Here is a 17,107-nt window from a genome sequence, read left to right on the forward strand (position 1 = left end):
CTATTTCCTGAAAATACATAAAGTAAGATTTGATACTGAGAAACTTGCCTTTGTTTTAACTTGGGAAGGAGGGATGTGAACAGGCTCTGGCATGCAAGAGCAGTTTTCTCATCTCCACACACTCCTGTCTATGAAACGGTGTTGTGCTTGACCTCAAACCGTCTTTGTAAGAGAGATGCACTTTCCGTCATAGTCCAGACATTCGAAACTTTGATTTTATGGCTCTAATAGGATAACAGGCTATGCAAATGCACACTATAAGGGTTAAACCTGCAGCAAACCAGAAGGCATATCATTGCCTTCGTTTAGGATGCAGCTAAGACTTCTTCACAAAAAGTAGTTTGTCAGAGTTGTTACCATCACTGCCAGGATCATTTGATCACACTGTAGAATTACCAGAAGAAATGCGATCAAGTAGCTACGGTTTGTCAGCAAAATGTGTCATGTCATAAATTTGCAATTGTTTTGTCGATGAAGGGCGTTTTGTCATGTCCTTTACTGTTGGTGCTTAATGAAAACAATTCAGCATGACACTTTATTGCCTGTGTAGACAGGTAACTTCAACTTATACCATTGAATGATTGCGATGTGCCATAGATTGGCAGAATTTGAGGAATTTTACTGCAGAGGAGAAGGCATTTTTCTGTATTTTTATTTCAGCGTTTATTATTAATTTATTAATAATACTATTACTATTTCATAGGACTCTTCACAGATCTAATAGTGCCCTCACCAGCAATTTTAATGCATATTTTACAGAGGTTATTTTAAATAAGTCTGAAATGTGATCAGTAATTCAAACTGATATAAATTTAATAATGGCTTCTAACCTATGAACATTCTTATTAATAAAGAGTTTATGAGGATAGGATTAAGTTTAATTTTAAGTGCTATTGAAAAGCTCAGGACTCCAAGCCAGAGGTATTGCATGAGGAAGGGAATACGGTATGGTACAATCATGCAGATCTAAACTTCTGGTATTTCCTTTTTACATTTTTAGCATTATATCTAAGATTGGCTCTAGGGGTTTTATTGTGTGCATAAAAGATGAGATTTCACACATGTTATTTGCCATGATGACTATAAAACAACTCCTTTAATATTAGCAATGAGGTAACAGTGGACAGCAGAAACCTTCAGCATGTAAAATAAACAAATATTCGTGTTTGGACATTTGTAATCATTAGGAATTTTCAGTGTCTGTTGGTTTAAATTTTTATTTTATTTATGTTTGTTTCTTTATTTCTTCTAATCAGAGTAGACCTCATACTAGAAACACTCATGATGTTATTTATATTTAGTAGAAATTAATAGCTACCAGAAGATTCAGGATGGGGATTTCACACACACCCAGCTGAAGCATTGAACAAATGTTTTTCTGCTGAGTTTATGTCTCTTTGAGGGTTCTTTCCTGGAAAACATATACCAAGTGAATTAATTGTTAGAAAAATCCAGAAGGCTCATTCTATGTCAAAGGCTAATTCCAAATATTCTGAAAAGAAATCCTAGTTCTAGAAACTAAATCTTGCCCAAGAAGGAAATCAAGGCAACCACAGTGTTTAGTGAGCATAGCTCGTATTTCAAATAGCAATTAACGCTCATAAATGGGAGACATAATCATGAATCATACTGCTGAATAATTTTGCTTAATGAATAAGTTTTTAAGAAATCTTAATCTATTTATGAATAAATTCTGAGCACATGGGGAGATAAAATTCAGGGATGGTATCTGTCATTTACCATGTTGTGTATAGGTGTTAATGATAATATAGAACAGTAGACTATCTAGAATTAATTCATTTTGTTTTTCATTAAAAGACGTGTAAATCAGCTGTAGATCATTAATTTATAACCTAACAGGGCATCTAGGAAATTGTGATTATTGTTCTGATGAGGATCGGTAAATTATTTTTGTTATACTATTTCCCTGGCCCTTAGCTATACTCACCCAATCTATGTCATTTGATATCAGGGCAAATTTGTGATGTGCATGGACACTGAAAGGAGGTGCTATACTCCTCCTCCAGCCCATTGCCCTGGGCTTCCAGTCCTTGCATATGCCATCCTAGGCTTTACTATGAGTAGGATGAACCTGCTGATCAAACTGAACTGTAACCAAGAAGTTTAAAAAAAGTAGCCTCAGTGCCTCACAAAGTTGTTTTAAAATTGCCTTAATTATACCTGGCTGAAAAAAATGGTAAGCTTTTTAGCTGTTCAGATGCCAGGCATTAAAGCCTTATTCTGCAGTCGATTTCAGTAAATCCAAGTTGTTGCACCTTTCCTTTTTTTTTTTTTTTTTTTTTTTTTTTTTTTTTTGTTCCCACTCTTCCTTTTCCCACTTTTCCTGAAAAAGACCAACTTTTTCATAAATCCACAAAGCATTTTAATTCACTGGAGTTCCTTTAGAGGATGTATCTGATGGGAGGTCACTATCAAACAATAACTATCACTGCTCTTACATGTTTGTTGTCTCCTCTGCAAAACACTGTTTTTGTCAGTTTGAAGGTTAAACGTCCCCTGTATTCAAGAAGTGCAACTGTAGCATTAGAAGGCTTGCTCATCTGGGATTTACAGTTTTAGTTATACCAAGTGTCAATATTGATGAAGGTCAGGGATCGCTGCTTCCAGTCAGGCTGTAGAAGTGTGTCTGTCAGTCTGTGTATTGCAAAAACCAACAGCCTGTTTCTCTATGGTAAATAATTCCCTTGATTAGATTTTTTAACAGCTGGAAATTCACTACAGGGAAATGACAGCATTTTCAAGTCTTACTCTTTTGAAGTTTTTTTTTTAACATAACTATTACTCATGTCAGTTTTTGGTAAGTTCATATAAATAACAAAATGTAAAACAAGGCACTTTAATAGATTCCTGGCTTGTGATTACAGGGAATAATAACCCTTGATATGATGGATTTGCCCCTCCACTAGCAGTGCTGCATGATTAGAAAGACAGTAATTTCACTTTCATTTTAGCCAATATCACTTAGACTTGGAGTTGTCTGTTGTAGTCCTTCTTTTTCTGATAAAGATAAGTGCCAAAGAGAGTTGAACAACGTAACTGTTTTCCCTCTATGAAGAAGGTCAGCAGAGAACAGTCATGGGATATACATGTGGTGGCCTGGAAACATAGGTTTTCTTGTGAGATTACCTGCATTCAGAGTCAAAAGAATTTCAAGGTATATACGCCATTACGAGCTGCAGAAGTGATCTGTTCTGTGATCGTAGAGATTATTCCTGGAGTGTCAGAAGAGCTGTAGTTGGTGCAATAAAACAAAACTTTTCTAAATTAGAATTGCCAAGAATCACAGTGTATGCCTCAGAATGCACGCTATTTTGCATCTGTACCGGAAATGTCAATTATCAGGTGACCGGTGAAAGTAACTCCACATTGGCTATTTTTGCAGGAGGTTTTCAAGTGAAAACAAGCACTGACTAATTCCAGACTGGCAGGTAAGCCAACAGTAACAAGTTCTTTTGGTTCTTTGGTGAGGATTGTGTTTCCCCACTTGATTTACATCCCAACTAAGGGTGAGACACCTTCAGAGTAGGTATTACTGTGCCCACAAGTAGCACTATATAAGCAGAATAATTAGTGGTAATCACTGTAAAGCCATTTTTCAGAAAGGTGATTCCCAGTCAGCTACCGTGACACGTCCCATAGGTCAGTTGGATAGTTCTGCCATAGGAGAATATTCATTGTGTTTGTATTTTAAAGGTGATCTGGAAAGGATATATTAGAATACTCAGTTTACCTCACAAGATGAAGTGTGGTTTTTTTAATTTATTAAAGTGCGTATTTTGAAAATCAGAGTGACAGTTAAAGTAAGAGAATGTGACCTTGAAGCCAATACAAGCCAGGAAGAAGTCCAGGTCATAGTAATTTAATTCATTTATATTCAATACAGACATCAGGAAAGCAAACCATGTGGGATGTTCTATGTAGTTGTCGTTCTCTGTACATTTTTGTTGATAAAAAAAAATCCCTGTTCTGTTTATTTCAGTATTACTTATTTGTATCTGTATAAAACCACAGTGAAGAAAACCAGACTAAAAGGATCTGGGATTTCATCCTTAAGCTAAACATTTTGGTAAATAAGAATGAATGTCTAAGTTTATATCTATATCTATACATATAGATATATACACATACATACATATACATATGTATATGTATCTCACTTGTCTGCTTTAATAAGTCTTCAGCATCCAAATTAAACATGTTTTTAAAGTAAGACATCATTTTTGACTATCATATCTGACTATTCATTCTGTCTAGCTTTAGAGCTACCCTTGGGCACATGTGGTATCTTCTATCTGCTAACTATTTAGATGTAGCATAATGTAGGACAGAAATATTGTTAAGTCATTGAAAAGTGATAGGTCTGGAACTTCTGTCTGTCTCTACCAAAGAAGAAAATCTAGAGAAATGTAAATATGGGTGAAGGATCAAAGATTTAACCAAATTATCAATATGTAGGGAATGCATGCAAATAAGAAAGCAACTATGTAATGGATAAAAAGACTATGGAAATTACTGACATTTAGTGGAAGCTATGTGTTTAGATCTCTTCAGTGCTACTGAAAATTCAAGACCGAAAAATTCAGTGAAATCTTTATCACTAAAATGTTAGTCTGGCGTAATGGCCACCTGACTGGTAACTGAAGTGCGGCAGGACTTAGATTCTAGATAAAAAATCAAGACATTTCATGCCTCTCTTAATAAGATTGTGAAACACAGTGAAAGAGGGAAGCTGGAACTAATCTGAGAGAACATTATTTGAAAGATTCCTTTTGTAAATGCTGATTTCTGGGTTTTAGGTTTTTTTTTTTTTTTTTTTTTTTTAATTCATATATCTATTTTTCATCTGTCACCTTCATTCCTCCTTTCTGCCACCTGTCTTTGAGGCTCTGCTCTTCAATCTTTTCCCTCTTCTGTATCTTTTTCAAACCTCTTTTTTTCCCCTCTATTTTTAGTCAGAACCTATTCTCTAACCAGAGCTTACTCTTACCTTAATCAATCACCAATATCCCTTCCATTAAATATGGACCTGTAGGGTAACTTCAAAAGTAATATATATATATATATATATATATATATATATATATATATATATATATGTATATAAAATTAAAGGTGGGGTCAAACCACTGCATTTTGGAAGCAAAGGAAAATGCACAGTTTGTTTTTTGTGTATTTAATTTGGGTGACTGCTGCACATTCATGAGAATTTCAGTGGTGCACAAGCACCTGAGCTAAGAGTGCATATACAGTGATACAAAAATGTGTATCACATTTATTGCTGCTGGTCAGAAAGCCTCTGGTAAACTGAGCAGGAAACAGGCAGAGGACCAAGCAGCTGAAGCTTCGAGAGCATTAGTGTTACTTCTATGTGCTTTCAGATCTCTAAATAGTTCAGATGTGACCCAGATAACTCCAGGCACATGATCTCATTTTTGTGGAAACACTCAGGACAGTTTATGCAGACAGTACTTCAGCTGAAGGAAAACCAAGTAATGCACATGAAATTAGAACAGTGTTGACTAACAAAGGTGGTCGCGGCTCAACTTCTATCTGTCAAAGCAAAAAACCCCAACCAAACAAAAAAAACCCTGGAGCCTCTCAAAAGTACTCCCCTCAAAGCAATCGAATGAGTTTACAGCAGATCAGCACTTAGTATTCTGTGACTGTATCATTTTCAGTCTGGTACTGGGATTCTGTAAGTCAGATTTGCTATAGTGTCAAACCATTGCCTTAGATAAAGCAGCAGCCAATAAAGTAATAATTGTTAAATCTGTAACAGATTATGAGCAATGTAAGATTCAACTGTGTATACAGAGTAGTATGTTTTGGCTGCAGTTCTGGTCTCCCTCACTTTGGCATCCTACCTATTTTCCTTGCAATTTTTTTTTAATATAATTTGAAAAAAAAAAAACCCACATTCATCTGGAAAGTAAATTGCATGTAGCCAGTTAAGACCCTGCTGAGCAGGGAGGTTGGACTAGATGATCTCCAGAGGTCCCTTCCAACCTTACTGGATCTATGATTCTGTGATTAAGTGGCAGCTTCTTTTCCCCCAGAGATCTTTGGATGTTGCTTGTAAGAGAAGCAGAAGAATTGGGGTAATGAGATCAGCTTTCCATCCCTCCAACACTGTACTCTCAGAATCCTCTTCTGAGACTGATCTCTTTCCAGCAGGGATTAGCATTGCACAAAGAACTCCAGTTCACAAGGTTTGCAAAGAATACATTTGTCCTGCCATTAACTTGGCACTAAGAAGCCTTACTGAGATTAAATGTTCCATTCCATCTATTTCTTAATTGCCTATATTTTTGTATGTATACAGATATATAGATATGTCATGTGAGTAAAAATACTTACGCAAACAGAGTGTTGATGCTTCCCAGAAACAGTGATCCCTAGCTAGTGCTGTAGGATGATGTTTTCTAAGTATCTATCTGTGTGGCTTCACTGCGAACTAAAGTGACTGCTTTGGTTTCTAGCCTGTTGCTGATGTTGTACAACACTCTTAGATCTGACATAGCTTTGTAAAAGTCAGCAGTGTTAAGTTTATCTAATATCCTTTACCTCTTTTGACCTGTATAATGTACTTCATATCTTACTTGACATTCTAATCCCTGCTAAGTATCAAATTCATTCGCTATGTAAAAATGTTAATCTAGACAAATACAGGTATTTAGTCATGTAATTTGCAGAACAGTGGTTGAGTGAATTTTACTTTTAAAAATCATGCTATTAGATAACTTGAATTTGATATTCTTTATTGACAAATACTGGAGGAGGATAAATATTTATGATGAACTCATAAATATGTGCTTCAAAAACCTTTCACAGATGTTTAAAATTTTGCCCTCCCTCTATCCTCTGGCCGCTTGTTGTACTTTTTCGCCTCTTTTGGTTCTCTGGCGACATTCTTGTAAACAGATTAATGAATGTGGTTTTTTTTGCAAGAACTTCAGCATTTTAAGAATTATTAAGAGAGAGAGTTTGCAATATTTGATTTCAGTTCATTTGATTAGATCTTCAAGATCTTCAAAATTTTTTAGCAAAGAATTAAAAATGCCATGTGACTGAGCTTTCAGTAACAAAAACTAACTGAGCAGAAATCTCTCAATTCATGTTTTATGTCAGCAGATAGCATTAAAATAATCTATTTTTCAAATACAAGTGATAATACTGTACTAAGCACATCAGTGCATCATCTAGTCTAGCTCTAATACTTGAGGGATGAACATGAAGAAAAAGATTGTATAGAAATTAGTATGGTATGTAAAAATTGAAAAGGTAACACTGATTTCTCTCTTTAATAGAAGAATTCAGGGACAAAGATGGTCAATACATGTTTGTTTTGTTTGTGTGGGTTTTTTTACGTAATTAGAGGCCAGTTGAGGAGCTCCTTTTAATGAGGCAGTCATTAGTAGAACAAGAACTTGATGCTGACACGCAAGGTGGTCACTGAATGACATAGCTGTTACAAAAAGGGAAATAGAAGAGTTGTGAACTGAGCAGTTGGGAAAAAGCTGATAAAAGGAAGGAAAACAGAAAAAGGGAAGGATAATGGTGTTAAAATACTTAAGGTTACTCTTAAGTTTATGATTAATGATGATTTATTTTTTTTCCCCTAATTAGAGTACGTGGTCTACAGAACTGAGAGAGATTCGTGTTAGGATAGTAAGTGTGAAATAAAGATGTATAAATGATAATGGAAAGAGCAGGCATTATACTTCTTGGTTCAGCATGTCAGCACATGTGAACTAGCAGATCAGTGAGGTCTACCAAGGGAAGGCTTCCATTAAATACTTGAGGACAAAAAACACAAATATTTCAATGTACTGATTGAATGAAAATAATTTGGGAGGGGATAGTTCTGTGTAATAGAAAAGATTAATTTGACCACAAAGGAAATGCCTTGTTTTTATTACAGATATATTTTATAAAGATATTTGGTTTTTAGTAGGAAACTAGAAAATATTAATTATTATTTCTCATCATTGTAAAATTTTTCATAGGTTTATTTTTTCTTTTACTGTTTTACAAAGAGCTGTCCAACATATTTCATTAGAATGATGTATACACTTTTCAATATATAAATATATGGATCATGAAATGTGTCTTGGGACACAAACCAGGTTCTACTGTTATCATCTGTTCTTCTCTCCTTTTAGGAGGTCCTGTACTTTGGTAAATTTTCTAGGTTTTCATACAATTTTTTTCTACGTACTGTCTGCTGGAGAGATCTTTTCAATTTTTTTCTCTTTATAGTTTTTCCCCTGTGGCATAACTGATGCGGCAGATGCTTTGATTTAATTCTTCATGTAGGTCCAAGATATTTTCTTCTCCTTTTCTGAGTAAGCTTGGAGATCAAAAACAAAATAAACCTTCCATCAGTTTGACAAATTTTGGCATTTGTTGGCAATTGTTTTACTTCTTATCCACAAAAATCTACTATTTTTTGTGATCATTTGCTTTCTGAAAGTACTTAGAAGTCTGTCTATAATGCTGGTGGATTTCCAGCTCTTACATCCATATGTTAAGAATGGGAAGTGACATTTGAACTGTAGATTTTGAGTTTGATTTTTGATGATGTTTGTTTCTGTATAGGCTCCTAGGTTTAGCAAAGTTTTTGAACATACTAAATTCTGCTATCTGGTGCCTTCTCATATGATATCCAAGTAAAGCTGGGGGCTATTATTACCACTTATTTGTGATTTTTAGAATTATGAACAGCTTCTTTTTTGATGCCAGACAAATCTTTTGAGTTTTGCTTCTATGATGGTTGAGCCCTTAGGAGAGCAATAGTATTAGCAAAATCTAATTCATGTGTATTACTGTGGACTTGTGCAAAAAAGCTTCTCATTGAAGCAAGGAAGAACAGAAGAGATGAGAACATGTGCTTTCCTGACCCTGATATTTGTATTAACCCTTTTAACTCTGTCTGTGGTTACTTCTTTATTATGTAGCTGAAACATCTTAATTATTTTTACAAGAAAAGCTGTATTTCAAGATAGTGCAGTATGCTTACTTTTCTGTAGCTGTAGAATCTGAGGCTTTACTACAGCATCTCTTCACATAGTGTAGAATAGTGCTTGGAAGTGCTGTCTTATCCTGCACAGACACATTAATTTTACTTGATTTTATTGGTTAAAAAAAGGAAGTCGAAAGGAAAGAAAGAAGTTCCTCAAAGATCCAAGATGTTGGCTCTGGGTTTAAAGAAGAGAATGTCTGAAATAGTTAGCTAATTAGTCAGCCTGAAGGAATTAGCTGGGATTTGGTGAATTCTGTGCGCAGAGAAATAGTTGAGACTTTGTTAAAAGTCCTGTTCAAGGTTCATGTTTGAGTCTTATGTCACTGCTGGCTCCCTCTCTGTACGCCTTTGCCTGGGGTGCTTCACTTGGGCTTGGGGCTTCTGAGCATCCTGGGACTGTGCGGTGGGCTGTGCTCACCGAAAGGTGTTGAGAGACCTTTCTTGACACTCAAATCGTGTAAAGGAGCCTTAATATATCTGTAAATATGTTTACACACCCTTTAACTTGAGAAGGAAGTGTTTAATGACACTTACTACAATTAAAACCAGTTTTTGCTGTCAGTTATGTAGACAGCAGGCAATTAAAACTTTCAGCATGTTAATAACATCATCTTCTGAATGCTACCAACTTGTAGTTTTATTTTTTAATGAGTATATGTCTAAAATTAAGTGGGATTTTTACTTTAAATTCAGAGCAGTTGAGTACAGAAAAGTTGACAGAAAATGTACTTAATATGCTAACTCCAAGCTGCTTTCCACCCCTTTGGATTTAACAACCGTTTTCAAGTACAGCAACTTAGAATATCCAATTTAGTTCCACTTGACCAACAAAGAAATACAAGCAGAAATTACTTTAGCAATACATTGTTCAATTAATGTTCAAGTATTGAGATTCAGTATGAAATTTCTAGATATGTGTATATCAACCCAGATGTTGTTTTATTAGTACCCTTGTATAAAAGCTCTTGTTAGTCAGAAAACCTGTTTTCAACTAAAACAGGGCAGACTCATCAATGAACATGCAAGGAAAACAACAACAACAAAAATTCTCATAGAAAGGTGACAGGTAATGTCAGCAGTCAACTCTTGGACTGGGCTGTAAGAGTTGTATTCTCCCTGCAGTTAGGGTCAAACCAGAAAATCGGTATTTCTAGAGATTACTCACAACTGTTTAATAAAATGCTGTAAAATCTGGCAAATTTCAGATTTCCCTGAATAATAGTCATGGCTTTTTTAGGCACTTCATAGGAACATCAAAAGGGGGATTTTTCCGTAATTTTGGTAGTAAGCCTATATTCAGGAGTTCAGATACAGATGGGCTTGGCAAGTGCTCTCTGCAGAAGTTTTCCTCTACTGAATAAGAGAAGCAATTCCTGTAGTGAAGGCACCTGATCACGTGCAAGGAACAACGTGAAGAAAACAAAGTCACAGAAGAGCATTTATGAGTCACTCATAAGATACTATTGCCAACAAGTAATATTTTCTGAACGTTAGAGCCATTTCCTGTGGCTTGTTTCCTTGGGCAGCATCCTGAAGAGGTATCCGTTATAAGGAAGTTACAGTATGTTTAGAGGTTAATTTTTAATCTTATTCACCATTCCAATTAGATACTTCACCAATTTGAACAGTTCAAGAACAACTGTGCATTCTTCACTAGGGATTTACAAATTGCAACATTTTCCCTTCCATCCCTTCAAACAGAGCCTTGTATCTCAGAATAATGACATTTGTTTCAGGACACTGAAAATAGATTATATATTAACCAGCTGGCTTAAGGAGAAAACAACACCAAACCCTGCAGACGTAAAACCATTTTATTCTATAAAAGTAAAGGTTTATTCTATTTTTTTCAACTTTTAACTAGGTTTCCCCCCTGTGTACTCTGATTGCCTGTCTGCCAGAATCAATAGGAAAAAGACCTTGATTTTTTCCTCTCTTACATTAGCACATTTTTAACAGCATGCAGCTATTCACTAATTTCCAGAAGTGTTATTTTTGTCACCTCTTGAGCCTGTTAGGGCTGTATGTTAGCATATCTTTCACTAAATGATATATTCCTCTGCTTTTCTGTCAGTGAAAACCTAAAGCAAACCAGCTGTGAGTTTACAAGAAATTTGAAAGAATCTATTTGAAATGTATTAAAAGATATTTTCCATCAGTAAAGCAGTGTGATAGCAATATATATTAATTTTTCTGACATTTGTCTGTGCAAGCTATGAATTATGACATAGAGGCCAAGAAATTTGAAGTTGTAAATGACAGCACAGAATTAGTTGGCTAGAAAAGCAACCTTTCCAGCCCAATCACAAAGACAAAATGAGAGATGGATGTATAGTAAATTGATACCACAGATTTAGTATTTTTTGTGATAACTATCATAGCAATTCAGTTTATATTTTTGACAATTTTCTAAAATTTCACAAATAGTTTGATTTGGTGAAAAACAGCCAAGACATTTGAAATAAACCTATTATTCCCTTCACAGCTATAATCTGAGAATTTAAAACTTACTCAAATGGGTGCTGTACAAAAGGTGATCACTGCCCCAGCGAGTAAAGAAGATGGAGATCAGAGGAACCTGAACCTGTTCAGGGTACACAGAAAAGCACATCTGTTGATGTTGTTGTCGAAGTCTGTGATCTCACTGCATCTAGCAGTGCACTGATTGTCAAGATTTTTAGAGGTATCATAGGAAGAGAGACTTCTGACAGAGCATCTGACTGAGAGCAGGGAGCTGGCTGTGGCTGGCTGCAGAGAGCCCTCTCCAGGCCCAAGGGGCCGCCTGGACAGCGCAGAATGCTTGTCTGAGCAGGCAGTGGGTGCTGTGCTGTGCTTACGGGTTGAGCTGATGAGAGTTTAACCTCCTGACACTGAACGGAGATGGGAGGAGGAGTAAAGCTGTGTAAGGAAGGACGTAATGCTTTTATATGACAAAGAAAAAAGAACTGGTAAAAGAATGCAGAGAGAGCGTTGTAACTGATGTGCTAAGGAGAGGATATTTGCAGCAGGATCCTGAATAGAAATGTATAGGTTCAAACTGCGTTTACCAAGGGAGTAGGTGGAAAAATGTACAAGAAAGGTACATTGCGGTTACTGACGAACAGAATAGTAGAAGTGTAAGTGAGCATTAACTGTATCAGTGGTTTGCTACCATTCCTGTGAGTGCAGACGCATCCAAGTAACAGAGCGTATCTCAAAAGGCTTCATAGATCATCAGCTTCACCTGCCACTATGTATGAGTAGTGAATTACCCTTCAACCCTGCGCCACATGTTTATGGTATTTCAGCTTCATTATTTCAAAGAAATTATGTGTTTGGGGACTATACAATGAGACAAAACAATTCCACTTGACAGCTAAGTGGATTCTACACTATGAAACAGCATCTGAATGATACCAATCTCAAATGATTTGACTGTTGTAGGCTCAGTCCAAGCTTCATGTCACACAAAGTTTCCCGCCTGACTTAGTGAACTTTGCGTTATTGCCTTATGTGTATGTACTGAGTCTTTGCCTGGAATGAAAGGAGGAGGAGGGAATCATGGAGAACCCACTCTAAGAAGTCTCTTGTTGCAAAATGTGTGGTTTTTTTTTTAATCTTGTAAATTCACTATTGTTTATTGTTCTTATCTTGAGGGTACATATTAAGCTGCCTGATTTCTAGTATTGAAGAAACATTATTCTGGCCAGAACTAAAATATCTATAGAATAAACAAACCAAAACCTGCTTGTTCTCCTGTTTTTGCTTGTTTGTTTTATGCCAGTACATACATCAGAAGATGAGGAGGATAGTTCCATCTTAGTGCATCTCTAGCGTTTATATAATAAGATTTTAAGAAGAAAAGACCTCTCTCTCTGTTACCTATAAAGGTTTGGAACTGCAAGTCCTTCTTAAGGAAATATTTATCTATAATCTGAGAATGCAAAAAATAATTTTCCATTTTCTCTGAGTAGCACAATTTCTACTGAAAATGTCAGTCCTAATTCATTTGAGTTGATGCATACCTCTTCGCATGGGTCAGGAGCATTCATAAGCAAAAGTGTGTATGTTGCTTAAGTAGCTCCATATAGTTGGCATATATAAGAGTAGGTTTTAGCTCAAAGAGCTGAGGAAGATCTGAAAATTGTTTCTGCCTTCACTAGTGCTGTGCTTTACACACCAGCATGAATCTGAACCCAGACCTTGGCTCTCAAGGAATTCTATTGCAATCATGTCTTCAGTACTATCGTAAAGTTTTGTCTATGCTTCAAGCAGGATATTACCTGTACAGTGATATCGAAATTCAAATATGTTATCTGCAAAAGGTCACATTTTTCTTTTCATCATTCAGGCATCAAAACGTGTATTTCTGTATGTAGTTTTCTCATAAAAATTGTTTCCATTCTTTCTGCTGAGTCTATCTTCCTCCCAGTAATCCTTGTCCCCTTTCACCACAGATAGCCCTCATCTCTAGCTTAAGAAGTTGTTTGAACAGGTATTTCTGAGTCATGGATCTTTTGTGGCTTAGTTGTCTCTGTAGGTGTTGCAGCAGCGGATAATCACTCTTTCTTTTGAACTGTCCTTTCCCAGAACATGGCTAATGAGATTTGTAACATACAAACTGGTAGCACTAAGGAAGGCAGCTTTCAGTGAGTTAAATGACTGATCACGGAATAGAAGCTAGTAGGTGCAAAATATTTTGTCAAGATGCAGTAGGATGGGTTATCTAAAGCTTGAGACACAGCAAGATATATATAAAAGTTGAATCTTGTAGATCATTGCCTTGCCTTGTAGCCACAACAACATATACAAATCAAATGCATATTCAAATCAAACTAACTGTGCACCCGACTGGTTGTTTGTATGTGAAAATATCCAGTTACAATACAGTCAACTTCTCACAGAAGTGCTTGTGCGTTTAGAGTCCCCTGAACATTTGTAGCTTATTTAGAAACATGGATGTGTTCTTTGAAAATGCATTGCCTGGGATAATGATGAATTGAGACCAAGTCATTGGGACTTTATTCAAGTCTCTCTTTCCTGCATTTCAGAGCTAAGAGGCTACATGTCACACACATCCCTAACTCAAGTTCCAAGGGCCAGTGTCAAACCAGTTTGTAAAACTTCCACCAAGGTCTTTTCTATTAGACCCTGTAATAAGAGAATTAACTACAAGATGCTGCTACTGTGCTCATCTAATGATTATAACTCCCGCTTGGAATCTGTGATGAAGTTTTATCATTTCTCTAAATGACTGCAATTAAAATGAACAGCAAATCAATCAGAAGATACAAGACACCGAAAAAAAGTAATTGTGCACTGCAGCCTTTAGCTGGCAAATAACTTCTGTTACGCATTTGTTTTGCTGGTGTATCTACATTTCTGATGTCCGAATAACTTAAGATCAAAAGAACATTGGAAATGCTGAACTTTGACCAGCATTAGATTTGCCATTACTGTTCTTTTTTGACTTTCACTAGAAAGCAAAAAAGTGAGTTCACAGGTAATTTGTATTCCCGATTCACAAACATGCATAAACACATCCTTCTCTGAGCACTCAGCCCCACTGAATTTAAGTATTATGCTTCTATTACTTGGCAAACCTTACTATCTTGTGGATACAACAGCTTTATTACTGCAGACATGGTACTTCTTTTTCAGCATATTTTACCTTGCACTTGGCACTCATAGTGTGTTGTATTGAGTTTTAAATCTCTCTGGAACACTAAGGCTGGAAATGTGACAAAATGGAGGGTTTCTGGGGGGTTGGGGGGGGGGGGTTGCCTCACAGCAAGTGCAAGAGGAGTGTGAAAGGATGAGCTGAGTAGGAATGGTACTTGTAGAGGCCAGAAATGTTTTTGAATTCCATCATGGTGCACTTGTTCCACAAGCCCAGGACCCACAGTGAGTGTTGCCAGCCCTAGTATTTTCCCAGATAGCTGGAAAACGTAATTGTTTCTCTGCTGCACTTTGCATGATACAAGACATAGAAGCGGGTGATTCTTAATCACCTTCACATCCATCTCTAGATCTGGTGGTTGAGTAGAGTAGATTGAAGACACAGCTGTCAGACTTTGGTGGCTTTGTAACAGATACTCTTACTGTGTGGGGGAAGGGCAGCACAGGAGAGGTATTCACTGTTCTTACAAGCTGGAGGAGCTCCCTGTTGACTGCTGATGGCCCTTTGCTTATTTCTGTTGCCTGAGCTGGACAGATAAAGCCTGTGTAATGCTTCTTTTACACAATATTTCCAGTAACTCAAACTTATGTCTCCCCGAAGAAAGATAACACAGAGTTTGTGATTTTGTCTTCTCTACTTAATAGTAGGTAAGGAAGGGGAAGTGGTGAATCAGATTTTTTTTTTTTTTTTTTTTTTTGTTGTTGTTTTTGAATACACAGAAGAGGATTCTTGCATTTTCTGTGAATGAAATTTTCTGCTGCTCAAATGCCTAATACTACAGATGGACAGTCATTAATCCTTCAGCAGTATTTCTGGCCCGGAGGCTAATAATATGTAATAGCATCTTTACCATATGTTTCTCCATCTTTTTGTCAGAAAATATCTGAATATCTGTTTTTCTGAGGAAGATTCTATATGTATGAAAATACACATATACATATAGCGTACTTATAGTGTACATATAGGTGATATATCTACAAATATTTGTGTGCATATATGTATAGTACAGATGTATGTAATATAGCATGTTTTATAAGGAGTTATGTATGTCTCCTGGAAAATCCTGGGTAATTCCTACAAAAGCTGTTGATCCAGGAATGCCTAGAAAACTCCACAAGATTATAGAAAAGATTCTAGACCCTAGAAATTCCTGGAAAGCCATGGCATATTCCTAGAAGGGCTTTATATCCAATAATGCCTAGAAAGAATTGGAGAATTCCAAGAGGCTTTTGTACCAGCAATTGTTAGGAATCAGTTAGAAATTTTAGGAAGCTCTGGGAAATTCCTGGAAAGCCCCTAGATTTGGGAATTCTTAGGAAGTGCCACAAAATCCATGTGTGATTGTTATGGGAAATTCCAATAAACACTCTAGATCCAGAAATTCTTGGAAAGCACTGGGAAATTTCTAGAAAGTAGAGTGGGGACATCCTAGAAAGGATTGGGCAAGCCTGCTTGTAAAACTCCTAGAATTCATTGGGGAAATTCCTAGAAAGTAGGATTCCTAGAAAGCATATGTGAAATTCCAAGAAGGTGGAGAGGGAGAGAGCAAGAGCGAGAGAGTGTGTGTGCATGCGTGTGTTTGTGTGTGTGTGTGTGTGTGTGTGTGTGTGTGTAGAAAACACCAGGAGGCATCCTAGAAATCACATTTGAAATTCCTGGAAAATAGAAGGCAAATTCCTAGAAAACATCAATGATATTCCTAGAAAGCTATGGGGAAATTCCTGAAAAGAAATGAGAAGGATTCCTAGAAAGTACTAGAGGATTCCTAGAAAGCATTGGAAGGAGTGGGGAATCCTATAAAACATTAGGAGAATTCTTAGAAAGCAGTGTGAAAAGCCAAAGAGAGCACTTCTAAGATTTCTATAAACCAGGTGGAAAATTCCCCGGAAACATGTAAAATTTGTAGAAAGCATGGAGCATGGAGGAAAAGTCCCATAAAGCAACAAGGAGGATTCTAGAAAGCTTCAAGAAAATTCTTTAAAAGCGTAAGACAAATTCATGCAAAGCCTGGGAGGATTCCTAGAAAGCATACATAAAGTTCCTGGAAAGGGATAAGAACCCTTAGAAGGCACATGGAAAATTCCTAGAAAACACAGGGAATATTGCTAAAAAACAGCAGTGGGAAATACCCCAGAAGCATCAGGAGGATTGTAGAAATCAGCGGGGAAGTTCCTAAAAAGAAGCAGCAAAATTCCTGGAATGCAATGGAGGACTTCTTAGAAAGCCTAAGGGCAATTCCAAGAAAGCGAAAACCAAAAACAAGACACTAGGAAGTTACAGCAGAGTTTTATCACATTTTAGAAAAAAGCAATCCCTGAGGATACCACCTGAGAAAACATGCACTGTCACTGAAAGAGTGTATGTATGTTTAGTGTTACTGTAGATTTACTATTGCTGGAATATAT

Source organism: Rhea pennata, chromosome 7, assembly GCF_028389875.1.
Source record: "Rhea pennata isolate bPtePen1 chromosome 7, bPtePen1.pri, whole genome shotgun sequence".
NCBI classification, from domain to species: domain Eukaryota; kingdom Metazoa; phylum Chordata; class Aves; order Rheiformes; family Rheidae; genus Rhea; species Rhea pennata.